Below are 16,059 nucleotides of genomic sequence, written 5' to 3' on the forward strand. Positions count from 1 at the left end.
CAGTGGTTTTCAAACATTTTGTAGTCCCATACCCCTTCAAACACTCAACCTCCAGCTGCGTGCCCCCTTTAGCACCAGGGTCAGCGCACTCTCAAATGTTGTTTTGTTGCCATCATTGTAAGCCTGCCACACACACACTATACGATACGTTTATTAATCATAAGAATGAGTTTGAAGTTTTTGTCACAACCCGGCTTGTGGGAAGTGACAAAGAGCTCTTATAGGACCAGGGCACAAATAATAATATAATAACAATCAATACTTTTGCTCTTTATTTAACCATCTTACATATAAAACCTTATTTGTTCGTCAAAAATGGTGAATAACTCACCACAGGTTAATGAGAAGGGTGTGCTTGAAAAGATGCACATAACTCTGCAATGTTGGGTTGTATTGGAGAGAGTCTTAGTCTTAAATAATTTTCCACAAACTGTCTGTGCCTGTACTTAGTTTCATGCTAGTGAGGGCCGAGAATCCACTCTCACATAGGTACGTGGTTGCAAAGGTCATCAGTGTCTTAACATCACGATTTGCCAAGGCAAGAAACTCTGAGCGGAGCCCTATCCAGAAATCTGTCAGTGGCTTCTGATTAAATTAAATTGTCACAGCACAGCTTCTTGCAATTTCGATGAGTCTCTCTTGTTCAGATATCAGTAAGTGGACTGAAGGCAGGCCATGAAAGGGATAAAGAATCCAGTTGTTTGTGTCATCCATTTCGGGAAGTACCTGCGTAATTGCGCACCCAGCTCACTCAGGTGCTTTGCTATATCACATTTGACATTGTCCGTAAGCTTGAGTTCATTTGCTCACAAAAAATCATACAATGATGGAAAGACCTGTGTGTTGTCCTTGCTAATGCAGACAGAAAAGAGCTACAACTTCTTAATCATAGCCTCAATTTGGTCCCGCAAATTGAATATAGTTGCGGAGAGTCCCTGTAATCCTAGATTCAAATCATTCAAGCGAGAAAAAACATCACCCAGATAGGCCAGTCGTGTGAGAAACTCGTCATCATGCAAGAGGTCAGACAAGTGAAAATGATGGTCAGTAAAGAAAACTTTAAGCTCGTCTGTCAATTTATAAAAACGTGTCAATACTTTGCTCCTTGATAACCAGACGCATGTTGTAAAATAATTACATGGTCTCTGCCCATATCATTGCATAATGCAGAAAATACACGAGAGTTCAGGGGCCTTGCTTTAACAAAGTTACCCATTTTCACTGTAGTGTCCAAAACGTCTTTCAAGCTGTCAGGCATTCCCTTGGCAGCAAGAGCCTCTTGGTGGATGCTGCATTGACCTATCTGCACAAATAGCCACTCTTGCCACTGAGCTCAAAACAAAGATTCACTCCGTTAAAGAAGACTTGGCGAAACAGGACACCCATCTCAATAGCCTGTAGGGCGGTGCAAATATTTACTCAGACAAAGTGGTGACACCGGAAGAGCAAGTCACTCGGCAGTCATCAGATGTCGTCAAACTTACTTCCAAGGTGAGGACCTCGACAACAGATAGCGCCGCGGGAACGGTTGTAATTTTGTCGTGAGAGAGGGACTCGAGACCGTAGGCGAATTGTGGCCTACCCTGTTCATAGCTAAACTGTTACAGGAATCCTAGGCCTTGATTACGCCCCCACCCTTATCCGTGCGCACAGAAGTTTACATTCCGCACCGAAGAATGGGGAGCCGCTCGAACCCATCGTAGTCAAATTCCACTACTTTCAGGATAAAGAGGATGTCCTCCATACGCATCATGAGTGACTCCCATCACTGATGATGGCCAGAAGATTCGCATTTACCCGGACTACAAGGCTGCAGTCATGAAGAAGAGGTTGGCCTTCAACAAGGTGAGGGGGCTCCTACATTGCTGTCTGGACACCAAGTTTGGCATTCCCTACCCAGCAGTGCTGAAGATCACTACTCCTTCCGGCAAGCAGAAAACAATCGTGAATCCACAGGAGGATCCACAGGAGGTACGTCCACAGGAGGATGGACAGGCGGCATACGACTAACTAGCCATTGTAGGCCCGTACTCTGCCCCTGACCTTACACTACTAGGCATGCTACCCGTGACTAAGGACCAACTAGGTAACTCATCTCTTGATTAGAAATGTGCCTCCACCCTGCTGCCAAAAAGGACAATTATTCTTCCAGTAACTTAACATTATGAACAATAATGGTATGTATATGGTGACATGTTCTCACAAGGACAATATAGTTTGAATAGTATTTTATTTACAGTACATGGCACAATTAGCTTTTACCAACTAGCTGCGAAATGTTGAATTATACTGGGTTTGTTTTCCTTTTTGTTTGGACATACCTACTCATTCAAGGGTGCAAAAAAGTGTTAAACAAATCAAAATATATTTTAGATTTTAGATTCTTCAAAGTAGCCACCCTTTGCCTTGATGACAGCTTTCCCACCGTACTTTGAAGAATCTAAAATCTAATATATATTTTGATTTGTTTAACACTTTTTTGGTTACTACATGTTTCCATATGTGTTATTTCATAGTTTTGATGACTTCACTATTCATTTACAATGTAGAAAATAGTACAAATAAAGAAAAACCCTTGATGGAGTAGGTGTGTCCAAAGTTTTGACTGGTGCTGTATATATATTTTTTATTATCCTTCAAATATGCATATTGCATAAGATACATTAGAGAACTGAGGTGGTTCCCTCCAGAATCTACTCCAGAAGGAGTAGTGTAAACTTGATTATGTTCACCCTGGATCGAGCTCTACTGAAGTTTCGCTTAACATGGTAGTATCTTGCTCTAGTCTAGAAGAGGTAGATGCAGCCTTCCAACAGGGAGAAGGCCAGCATAGGGGTCCAAGGTTTTCTTCAGGTTATTTCGATTTTTTAGCTATTTTTTATTTTCTAATATTTTATTATTCTGACCTTTCAGACCACTGGCCATGTGATTGTACTAAAATTAATTTGAAATTACTATAACTATGCCTAATTCACATGCTCTAGGCTTCACATGCTTTCTCAGGTGGAACTTAAAAGGAATTAACCATGTGTTCAAGCGTAGCCGAGCATATGCTCATCTTAAGTCTTAAAGTCCGGGCATTGATAATCTCCAAGAGACCCATCTCCGGTGAGACCAAAGAGATCAAAGATAACCCTGAACGAGCTGCAAACCTCCACCGCGGAGATTGGAGTATCTGTCCATGGGACCACTTTAAGCCGTACACTCCACAGAGCTGGGCTTTACAGAAGAGTGTCCAGAAAAAAGCTATTGCTTAAAGAAAAAAATAAGCAAACACGTTTGGTGTTCACCAAAAGGCATGTGGAAGACTCTCCAAACATATTGAAGAAGGTACTCTGGTCAGATGAGACTAAAATTTAGCTTTTTGGCCATCAAGGAAAATGCTATGTGTGGTGCAAACTCAACACCTTTCATCACCCCGAGAACATCATCCCCACAGTGAAGCATGCCGGTGGCAGCATCATGCTGTGGGGATGTTTTTCATCGGCAGGGACTGGGAAACTGGTCAGAATTGAAGGAATGATGGATGGAGCTAAATACAGGGAAATTCTTGAGGGAAACCTGTTTCAGTCTTCCAGAGATTTGAGACTGGGATGGAGATTCACCTTCCAGCAGGACAATGACTCTAAGCATACTGCTAAAGCAACACTCGAGTGGTTTAAGGGGAAACATTTAAATGTCTTGGAATGGCCTAGTCAAAGCCCAGACCTCAATCCAATTGAGAATCTGTGGTATGACTTAAAGATTGCTGTACACCAGCGTAACCCCTCCAACTTGAAGGAGCTGGAGCAGTTTTGCCTTGAAGAATGTGCAAAAATCCCACTGGCTAGATGTGGCAAGCTTATAGAGACATACCCCAAGAGACTTGCAGCTGTAATTGCTGCAAAATGTGTCTCTACAAAGTATTGACTTTGGGGGGGTGACTAGCTATGCACGCTCAAGTTTTCTGTTTTTTTTCTTATTTCTTGTTTGTTTTACTATAAAACATATTTTGCATCTTCAAAGTGGTAGGTATGTTGTTTGAATCAAATGATACAAACCCCCCAAAAATCCATTTTAATTCCAGGTTGTAAGGCAGCAAAATAGGAAAAATGTCAAAGGGGGTGTCACGTCCTGACCTTAGAGAGCCTTGTTATTCTCTATTTTGGTTAGGTCAGGGTGTGACTAAGGTGGGTAGTCTAGTTTTTGTATTTCTATGTTGACCTGGTATGGTTCCCAATCAGAAGCAGCTGTCTATCGTTGTCTCTGATTGGGGATCATATTTAGGCAGCCTTTTCCCACTTGTTTTTTGTGGGTCTTGATTTTGTGTAGTGCCTGTGAGCACTACATTTGCTTCATGTTTCGTTTTGCGCTTTATTGTTTTCTGTGTGTTTCACTTCCAAATAAAGAGGATGGAATCATACCACTCTGCATTTTGGTCCAATTCATATTACAACTATCGTGACAGGGGGTGAATACTTTCGCAAGACAATGTAATACAGAATATTAATCTGCCTTCCTTGGCAAATACAAAATCTGCATGGGAGCAAGACATAGGTGGCAAGCTACCCGATGACACATGGCAACATAGTATTGGGCGTATCCACACCTCATAATTTTGCATTAGGCATGGGCTCATTCAGTTCAAAGTTTTGCACCGTCTCCATTATTCAAATGACTAATTGGCAAAAATATATCCAACTGTTGACCTCAAGTGTTTGAGATGCCACCAGAGTCCAGCGACTGTGGGACACATGGTTTGGTCATGCCAATCTTTGAGTGGCTTTTGGGACTCCATTTTTGAGGCATTCTCACATATGTGTAATACAAGTATTAGCCCTAAACCGTTCACTGCAATGTTTGGTGTACTTCCCCTAAATCAGAATGTTACCACGGATCAGGCGAATGCGACAGCATTTGCCTCGCTGTTAGCTCGCCGCCTTGTCCTCTTTCACTGGAAGTCTGCAAAGACGCCTTCCTTTATGCAGTGGTTTAAGGAGGTGATGTCATCTCTGCCTCTGGAGAAGGTTAGGTACACTGTGCATGGGTCCCGACAAAAGTTCAACTTAACCTGGTCCCCATTCTTACAATATGCAGAGCGTATTTTACTTCGTGTAACTTGTATATTTTGGTAAGCAGTCATGTCTGTTCTAGTGGCCATATATTGTGCTGATAAGACTCAACTATAATTATGATACCGATATTTATTGAACTTTTTTCATTGTTTTTGTTTCTATTACTGTTTATGTTTTTCTCCTATTTAAATTACTTTTCTGTGATATCCTTGTATGATACCTTGGTGGGTGGGGTGGAGGGAGGGAGGGATGGATGGATGGGATGGAGGGAAGGAAGGATGGATGGGGGAAAGAGGGGTTGGGGTTGCACTGTTTCTATAAATATGTATTTTTTTTAAAGTGAATCATTTGCCGCCATCCACTTGTCTGAAACACAGGCTTCCAGAGTAGGCAATTTTGAGGCCTCACCGTGTTTTATTGAAATGTACAGCTGTTTGTCTTCTGCATAGCAGTGAAAGTTGACACTGTTTTTCTGAATGACATAACCAAGAGGTAGCATATATAGTAAAAAAACATTATTGGTCCTAGAACGGAACCTTGAGGAACACCGAAACATACCTTTGATTTGTCGGAGGATAAACCATCCACAGACGGACACTGAATGATGCAGTGTCTTAATGTAAAGGTGGAACAACATGGACAGGATGTCATGATAATGATGATGATGATTGTTATGTCTAATGGGTTTCATAGCCACGTCTTTATGACAATTCAATAATTATGAGACGGGAGACAGGAATCACTTCAACCATTTATCTAGAAAGTGCTTGGTCTACAACATACTCCTATGATGCTCTGCGGCACAACCTCAATATACCACATCCCACCACCTACTTAAATTGTCCCGATTATGAACAACAATCCTGAGAAGGTGACGGTGAGCTGCTAGGTGGCGACTACTGGGTCAGGGTGTCACACAGTAACAGTTCTGGACCACTCATGACTGGTGGTTCTGTCGGTGTGGCTTTACTCAACAGTAACTGATCTGTGTGCCTTTTCCAGATGATGTCCTCTGCAGTCTGGAAATGTAGGACACAGGACCAGTCTGAGCAATGACTGTAACAGGAACCCATGTTGGTCCTTTGAGGTAGATCCTGGCTAAGACAGCTTCTCCAGGATTGAAACCTCTGTCCTTTGTTTTCAGTTCACAACGTTTGACTCTTATGTCTCCTTTGCGTTCATAGGTCTGAGTAGGTCAAAGTTTGTGCATAGCTCTCTCTTCATGAGTAGCGATGCAGGCAAACCTTGGTGGTTGTGTGAGGCGTGTTCCTGTAGGATAGCAGGAAGCTGTTCAAGCATTGGTGCATTATCCCTTGACTGTGAGATGCTTTCAAGGCATGTTTCATGATCTGTATGAACCTCTCTGCCAGCCCATTGGTTGATTGATGATACAGCGCGGACCTGATATGGTGTACACCATTCACCTGTAGTAACGTGGCCCTTTCTTGGGACACTAGCTGCAGTCCATTGTTAACGTGTTGGCAAGTGGCGATCCAAACCGACAAAACACTTCTCCAAGCTTCTCGATGGTCTTCTCTGCAGTAGTAGACCTCATGGTGGCAACCTCTGGCCACTCTCCATGAGCATCCAAGACCATGAGAAATTCTGTCTTTCGAATGGACCTTTCTCCTCAATGCTTCTTACAATTTCCTTCATGCAAACCATTCCACAATGAGTGTAGCTTTTGCAACACCGGTTTCCTCAGCGAAGGCTGAATGCTTGCTCTCCTTCCACACAAAAGATAACCGGACTGCACTGACAGCTCAGTTCTCCTGGAAAGGTAAGGTTTCAGTTCCGGAGCATCTCCTATGGCTTTACCTTTGATGATAATGTCCATCACTTCAGATAACACAGAGTCTGATGTTTCTCCGCACTTGTGTTGAAGTGACCGGTGCGTTTTTCACTTAGAAGTGGAAGATGCTCACTTGGCACAACTCTGGCTTGACCAGATGTAGTGGCAACCTGGAAGGTCCACCTGCGTTGCAAAGCGGTTCTGACTTGCGGTACTTGATGTCGTAGGTGTGTGCTGACAACAACAAAGCCTACCTCTGCATTCTCTTTGCAGACAGTGATGGAATCTCAGCATATGGTCCAAAGATGCTCGTCAGAGGAAAATTATCTGTAAGAAGGGTAAACTTCCTCCTGTACAGATACTGGTGAAACGTGCTTACTCCAAAAAACATGCTTAGGGATTTTCGTTATATCTGTGCATAGTTACTTATGGCTTTGTTTAATGTCCTTAATGCGAAAGCGATCAGCTTCTCTTCACCGGAAGGCATGATAGGGGACACGACTGCTCCCACACCATAGGGACTAGCATCACAAAATAGTTGGATGGGCAATGACGGGTTGAAGTGCGTCAGTGCCTCAAATTTTAGGAGTGTTTCCTTGGTTTTCACTAGTCCTGACAAAGCAACTGCGGCAGCAGCTTCAGCTTCATGCTGAGCTCATGATAAAGTGTCCGTAGTAATTTCAGAGAGAGAGAGAGAGAGAGAGAGAGAGAGAGAGAGAGAGAGAGAGAGAGAGAGAGAGAGAGAGAGAGAGAGAGAGAGAGAGAGAGAGAGAGAGAGAGAGAGAGAGAGAGAGAGAGAGAGAGAGAGAGAGAGAGAGAGAGAGAGAGAGAGAGAGAGAGAGAGAGAGAGAGAGAGAGAGAGATTGAGAGAGAGAGAGAGAGAGAGAGAGATTGAGAGAGAGAGATTGAGAGAGAGAGATTGAGAGAGAGATTGAAATCCTCGGTTCACCCTGTCCCTTAGTGGAAGGTTGCTGTAGCACCCTGCCTCCAAACGATTTTGCCTATCTGGTTGTAATGAATTTGAGCTGCCTACCAGTTGGAGCTGCCTACAAAGTGATGATATTTGAGTCTGGCCCTGATGTCCTATCCTATCTGGCATTGTTTGACTGCTTGGAGTGGGCTTTTTAAATTTGAGTCCCTGTGAAGAAAGGTTAAAATAAGCACCTGTTTTGATTTTATATATAAAATTAATAAAATATATGTTGGCTAAATGACTGTCAATAGAATTATTGAATAAATTGTTGGTGCTTTACTAGTTACTCCATTATATGCACATTATTATATCATGACTGAACTAGCAACATGACTATTGCAGTTGTGATGTTGAAGAACTCCCACCAGAGGGCAGGTCTTGCTCACCGTAACACCTTGACTGTGTTTCAAATGAGTTCCTCACTTTCCAGGTCTGATGCGTCATATTCTCATACTCTCTCTGTCTCTCTCTCTCTCTCTCTTTATCTCTGTCTGTCTCTCTGTCGCTCCACCCCATACATATCTACTGTATGTGCATGTTTATGTGTCCTTGAATGTCTGCAGCTGTGTCTCCATCCAGTCTGTTCAGAGTCTTAGTTCAGGCTGTGATCCTGATCTGCCGCACCTCATTGGAGGAGAATGAAACGAGGGCCTCTACCTTTGCTCTGGCAGGGACTCCTTCTGTATGGCTTGGCAGGCACCAATAGCTTGTCTATGTGCCGCCTGCCTGTTGCGGCTGATTTGGCAGCGAGGCATTGTGACTGGCTGCCCCTAGCTGTAGCTGGAGCACTAATGTGCTGTGAGCCATTGTAATGAGTTCAACTGGAGCCCTTTAAGACTGAGACAATCAGTGTGTCAGACTGAGCGTGCCAGCCAAGCGGACATGAGGTCCGACGGCTCTATCCACTGGCCAGGGGTACACTATTTGGCAAATTAATTGACCTAGGTGTCTGTCCAGGGGTTTGTTCCATGGACCAATGGACCAGGGATGTAGTGATTGGGCAGAACACTTGGATTAATATAGGTATTTAGGCAGATTGTTTTTGCGCCCTAATCAAGCGAGACACCTCTCCGTCTGTGTAGGGAGGGAATCACTCATCCCAAATCAAACAGAGGAGATTGTTTCTCTTGCAGGGAGAGAAAACTAAACGTCTGAGTCATTTATCTCACTTAGGCTGCCTGTCAAAACTCATCTGCTTGAATATTTGATGCCATTAGTGGTATTGGTATTGTTTCTGCAGTTTGCCTCATTGTCCATTCAGGATAGATGAGGCTTGGTTAGAGGCAGAGGCATCAGTTCAGTTTACCCCCTCCTCACCTCAACCTACCCATACCCCATCTTGAAGCAGACCCAGGCAGAGGCAGTGGTCATTTGGGCTGTTGTTGTACTATTGAAGAACACATTCTGCTGAAGCAACACTTTCTACACAGCAGCCCTGACAATTACCCATCTCTCCTCTCATGTGTTAACCAGGCCTGGCTGTGGAGGCGGTGGCGGTGGTAGGGTGGTGTCAACAGGAAGGACGTACGCCCAGAAACCGTCTCTCTCTCTCTAGCTCAGGCTTATGAGAGCAAGCAGATGGCTTATCTTAATTACATTTGTTTCCAGGGCACAGTTACTTAAGCAAATAGACCGGTCATCTTCTCAAGTAGGGCCAGTTTGGGACAACTCAGAGGGAATGAAAAGGGCATTTTCATGCTCATAGTTTGCTTTCTGTTTCTTCAGGAACTCAACTCTCGTCCTTAAGAGTCTATAGATGCACGTGTAATTAACATAATAAACAAATCCCCATCAAAATCTGTCTGTTTACAGCTAGAGATTTCAGATTTTTTTTAGATGAGGTAGAATGTGCTCGTGGTATTGACTGGAGCATAATCAGTGGAATGGTATAAATACATCAAACACATGGTTTCCAGGTGTTTGATGCCATTCCGGCCATTATCATGAGCCGTTCTCCCTTCAACAGCCTCCACTGATCTCAATCCATCGCATCCGACCTATGTAGGCGTTCCACATCCGCAATGGTAAGTGGCAGAGCTATAGCTCTGTTTGTCAGACCAGGAGACATCGCAAACATTGTTCTTCTCACGAAAACGTCTGTAGCGTTCAAATGGTTTGGCCTACAACAATATGACCACTCTATTGATAGATGAGACTCACAAATACAATGGTGTTCTCCGTTTTGCTGTACGACCCTCACAAGATCCACGGGACTCGTCTGAAGTTGGTAACGTTGCTGGGTCAACTTCTGTATGTAGTATTCTAACCATTTGTGAATAATGATGATAGAGAAAGTTACAGATGCACAAATATCATACCCCAAGACATGCTAACCTCTCACCATTACAATAACAGAGGAGGTTAGCATTTTGGGGTGGGGAATGATATTTATGCCTCTGTAACCTTCTCACTCATAATTATTCACGATTCATTCAGCATTATCCGTAATCACGGCAGCATCCACATTAAGTGTTTAGAAACATATTCTTATTTACAATGAAAGTGACTCCATAACACAATATATTATCTACCATTCATTTCTATTAGGCACAAAATGATCCGAAACACAACCAAAACAAACAGAAAATGCATCTAACAAATTTGTTACCTTGATTTAGTCATTGACTGCTTTGAATATAGGACCAAATACTTCACTTTTTACTACCTTAATACACATATAAATGAATTTGTCCCTAAACTTTTGGTCCCCTAAAACGGGGGGACTATGTACAAAAATTGCTGTGATTTCTAAATTGTTCACCTGATATAGATGACAAGATTAGATTAAAGCTGACAGTATACACTTTAAAATCTGACAGTCTACTGACAGTCATTGTATCATTTCAAATGAGCTCACTGTATATTTCCTGAGCTTTGTTATACTGTATCTCCTAGATATAGTATAGACACTTCAAAACCTTATTCCTTACGATTCATTTTTTTGACTCTGTTTAGGCATTTATGAATGTGTTATTCAGTGTGTTTCTAGGGGCTATAGCAGTAGCCCAAATTCAACATTTGATCAAATCATTTTTGTACATATTTTTTTATGTTTAAAGGGGTCCTAAAATTCCAAATCAATTGGCTAAATGATCCACGGTATGACACTCTTAAAACAATTCCAATGCTGTTCTGAGTCAGAGGCTTTCTGGACAAACTACTATAATTTTTTTACAAACACAAACCTGTATCATCATTGCCAAACATCCATGTTGCATCCATGATCCGTGCTTTTAGACATTAACAGATGTGTCTGGCATGCATTGATATTTTTTGATTTGGCTTCACTTGACTTTTTTATTTAGAAGATTAGTTAGTCACAGAGAAGAGGGACGGAGGCCAAAGCAAAGACTCAGTGCTTAGCGTCTACTTTTCGTTAATCATCTACATGAGAAACCAGGTGTGTGTTTGGTTCTTCAAAGCTCTGCCTTCTGAAGGGACAACATTAGCAGAGTCTCGTGGTGTGTTAGGGAGGACTCATTTGATTGAACTGTTTCCTTGGCAACTAGCCAATTACATGTATGGTGTTTGATCATAGAGTTTAGAAAGTAAAGAAAAAATAGTGTGTGTGTGTGTTCGTGTGTGTGTGTGTCACAGTAATACACTTTACTAATACACCACCGAGGGAAGCTTGAGTTGAATCCCTGCTTGATAGTCATTTACATCGTGATGACCTGTCTATGAGCCCAAAGGCCCTTAATAGTACCAGTGTATAATAGCTAAACCCCCCGCAGTGCATGTGGTTCACAACAGCTTAATGACACAAACACACTTTACCCCCCGTGGCAACCATCCCAGCATTGATCATTATGTGTATTTCCTATGAATTACCTTCGTTGATGCATTAGTACTGGGTGTTACCGCAGTGAGGGGGCAAAGCACTGACACTGCATGACACAGTACGTCAATGTACAGTGGCTCAGGTTGAAACCCACACAAGATGTCATGACGATGATGATGATAATGAGGTGTGGGTTCCTTGTGTACAGCATATCAGCTACCGTCTTAGCTAGGGGGCTGAATAGCAGCGATGAACTCTTGTAAGCAGCTCAGCTTAATCAATATCCTCTTCAACTTCCTGTTTTTATGTCTAGATCCTCCCTCGTTTTAGATCCTACTTGTCTTTACCTCTTCTCTTCCTACCCTCCTGTTCCTGGTTTACTCTCCGCTAGGTAAGAGAAGGCAGGGGAGAGCGAGGGAGGGAAGGGAGTAGGAGGGAGAGAGAGGGCCGTTAACAAGTGAAATTTAAAACCTATTCACTCTCTACCCTCAGTCATCCATTTGGAGGGAAGCAGCTGTTAGTCTGGCCGAGAGAGAGAGAGAGAGAGAGGGGGGAGAGAGAGAGAGAGAGAGAGAGAGAGAGAGAGAGAGAGAGAGAGAGAGAGAGAGAGAGAGAGAGAGAGAGAGAGAGAGAGAGAGAGAGAGAGAGAGAGAGAGAGAGAGAGAGAGAGAGAGAGAGAGAGAGAGAGAGAGAGAGAGAGAGAGAAAGTTTGGATCTTCCCTCTTCCTCTGCTCTGAAACACAGCAGTGTAATGGGTCTCCTTTGAAGTAACTCTCCTAATCGAAACATGTTCTAGATTAAGATCTGCTTGGTTAGCTTTTATAATCAATGCTTTTCATTACTCTTGTCTGAATCCAGTTATTCTGGAATATCAGTGGCAACCTATATTGCTAAACACTATGATTTTTTATTATCATGTCCACTACATTATTGACTGTAGTGACATGAGTTGGTAAAGGTCACGTGATGAGTAAGCCCCGCCTGCGAACTTCCAAACCAGTGTCTTTCTTCTTGTTCTTGTTGGTTGCTCCCGTGGGAGACCCGGGTTTAAACCCTGCATGTAACAGTATCACAATATGGAATGATTTAAGTCACACGGTTCATTGTAGGTACTCTGAATAGAGGTCATCACATGATTACCACACTTGTTATCTCCAAAGAATTTCCCCAGCTGTTTCTTTTCAGGCACGTAATGCGTCCGTACTGCATGGACTTTGCATTGAGGTCCAGCTGTGGTATCCGCAATCAGCGCCATTGTGTTGATGAAGAGTGAGGGGTCAGACTGTACAGAACACTCCATTTTAATCCCGTTGGTGGACCTTGGTGCGATAGTTCTCCACTTGGGGCGACTGAGAAGTTACCTGGGCTTGTGTCCACAAAGCCTCTCTGAGTAGAAGTGCTGATCTAGGATCAGTTTAGCCTTTTAGAGCTTGATGAATAAGACCATGAGGACCTGATCTCAGATCAACACTCCTACTCTAAGACACTTTGTTGATACAGCCCCAGGTGAGTTACATTGCCCAGTTGGAAACCAACTCCAACTCTGATTCACACTCTGGCAACACCTGATCTGCCCAGAGACTCAAAACCACATCCAACGCCAGAAGTCCTGGTCTGAAATCAGCAATTGATTGATTTCCAGTCAAAATGATTTTAAAACCCATGAAGCAACCTATTGTTCTCTGTGTACAGGGATACAAAAACGACTCTCTGGCCAAATCAAAGCCTCCACACTTCAAAGTGGCCAGATCAGCAGCAGCATATACACACAGCAACACCAGAGCACAAGCAGAAATACTTTTCTCTCACTTTGCTGTCCAAACACATTTTTAGCTCCCATCTCTCCTCTCCCCCCTTCCCTCCCTCTCTCCTCTACACACAAACACACACACACACACACACACAGATGAGGCTGAGGGGATGTCAGAGTTCTGTTTTTCATTTTTGTTTATGTCTAGACATGGACTGGGAGTTCTCTCTGCTCTCTTCTCTGACATGACTTGGGATGTGGAGCTGCAATAGCAGCACCTGGAGGGGGAGAGGGCGTGTAGTTACAGAGAGGCTGAGGCCATGGACAGAGGTAGGGGACATGATGAAAGAGAGGAGGGGTCTGAACAGAGGGTGACATAGAGGGCTGGAGGGGAGGGGGGTTAGTTACCTTGTCTGTGCAGATGAGAATTTGTATCTGTGCCTGCGGAATGCTGCTCTTTCTCATGCCAAGGACAGAAGCGCGTGGTGAAAAGGATTATGGGTATTCTGGTCCCTGCCTCAGGGAGAAGGGGGGTCTGTGGCGGTCGCTGACCATGCTGGCAATCTTTCAGCCGCGTAATTAGCATTCTTAATGTGTCTAATTAAGCCAACACGCTTTGTGCTATTTCAAGAGCCTTGTAATCCAGCGGATGGATTGATACCAGAACACAGGAAGGACAGAGGGAGGGAGGTGTTTCATCGGTACACATCATTGATGTAATCTATCATAAAATCAGACGAATAACTTTCCATTGTTGAGCAGCACTGCTACTTCTGCCCCTGAACCTCTCGCTCTGCCTCAGTTTACCCACATCACATTAGAGTGTTCTAGAAGGAATGGAATAAGTATGCGAGCATTTAGACTTTATCTTAGCTAGACTCAGGGAGGATGAGTGTAGGGAATGTATTGATTGTGGCTCGTTTGCCATTGTATTAATAGTCATTAATAATACCTGAATTGAGAGGTTCAAACCATCAACAACGACTTACTTTCAAATACAACTTTTAAAGGTATTGATTTAATTTCCTTTTTTCTTGTTCTTTAATAATATACGTTTGTCCTCAAGCACTTCAATATTCAATCAAGCTCTCCTTCCCCAGTCAATCTCCCAAAACACTTACTGACAAGGGAGGTCATTCAGAATTTGACCTTTACACACACACACACGCACGCACGCACGCACGCACGCACACACACACACAAGCACCATTTTGCAGACCCACATAAACCCTCACAGAGAGCCATTTTGCTCAAATCTGCTTATTTCCCATGTTCCTAAAGGATTTCTCCTTCTCTTGTAAGGCGTCAGCTGTGCTTGAGTGAGCAGGACTGTTGTTTTGGATACGGTGGCCTTGGCCCCTGGTGTCCTGAGTCTTACAGAACCCCCCCCCCCCCCCCAGAAGTACCTGTGAACAGTAATACGGTCATATAAACAACAACAACACACATCACTATCGCCCCTAACCAGGGATGGGATTATACACTGATTAATTTGCATGGATTTCTACCTCCAAAATAAATAGAATGAATGATAAATAAGGAACAAATAAAGACAAAAGGTGATGTTAATTTATGGAAATCTGTTTGGCTGCTTTGATGCAGTCTTATGCCCAATCCTATATTAACCTCCCCCTTACACACACGCACGCACGCACGCACGCACGCACGCACGCACGCACGCACGCACGCACGCACGCACGCACGCACGCACGCACACACACACACACACACACACACACACACACACACACACACACACACACACACACACACACACACACACACACACACACACACACACACACACACACACACACACACACACACACACACACACACACACACACACACACACACACACACACACATGCTAAGTGCACTAGCCATGGTGCGGTAGTGTTGGTGTCGGCTCTTCTGGGAAATAAAGAGAAAAGGAGGATCTGAGGGAGAGAGATGAGGTCAAACTAAAGACCGAGCACAGAGCAACAGCCCAATCCCAGGTCTGTTTACTCTGTCTGGTTTCCAGGGCGATGGCAGGAGAAGGGAGAAGGCAGCTAACAGGGTCCGCTTTCTATGATATGAACACTGCTTTTAGAAAATACCATTTTTCCCATGAAGTGAAAATATTCGGTCTGTTTTCCATTAACTCGGTCTCAACTAAAGTTTCAAGACTCATGGTCAGTAATGGTCATAACACAGTAACAGCATGGACCTTGTATTCCCATTAATTGTCCTGGCAGGTATGCACTCTGTTTGGGCAGTACATCTAGCAGTTCAGCTAGAGAGGTACAGCCACTGAGGCGCTGCAGTGTTTTCTCTGTGGGGGTGGGCTGGGGACGAAGATGAGCTCCATTGTTGGCATAAATTGCATGGGCCAGCCTGGCCACCTCTCCACTCGGCATCTCTCTCCTCCTGTTGATCGATCTAATCCTTTACCATAATGAGTTTCTCTCCTTGATGGTCTGAGTGGGCTGGGCCACACAAAGGAAGACGTTAGAGAGAGAGAGAGAGAGAGAAAGGGGGGATAGAGAGAGTGGAGAGGGAGAGGAAGAGAGAGAGAGAGGGCAGAGAGAGGGGAGAGAGAGAGAGATAGAGAGCGTAGAGGGAGAGGGAGAGCGAGAGCGAGAGAGAGAGAGAAAGCGAGAGAGAGAGAGAAAGTGAGAGAGAAAGGAAGAGAGAAGGGGAGAGAGAGAGCTGAAAGAGTGAGAT

The sequence above is a fragment of the Salvelinus alpinus genome, chromosome 1 (assembly GCF_045679555.1).
Source record: "Salvelinus alpinus chromosome 1, SLU_Salpinus.1, whole genome shotgun sequence".
Classification (NCBI taxonomy): domain Eukaryota; kingdom Metazoa; phylum Chordata; class Actinopteri; order Salmoniformes; family Salmonidae; genus Salvelinus; species Salvelinus alpinus.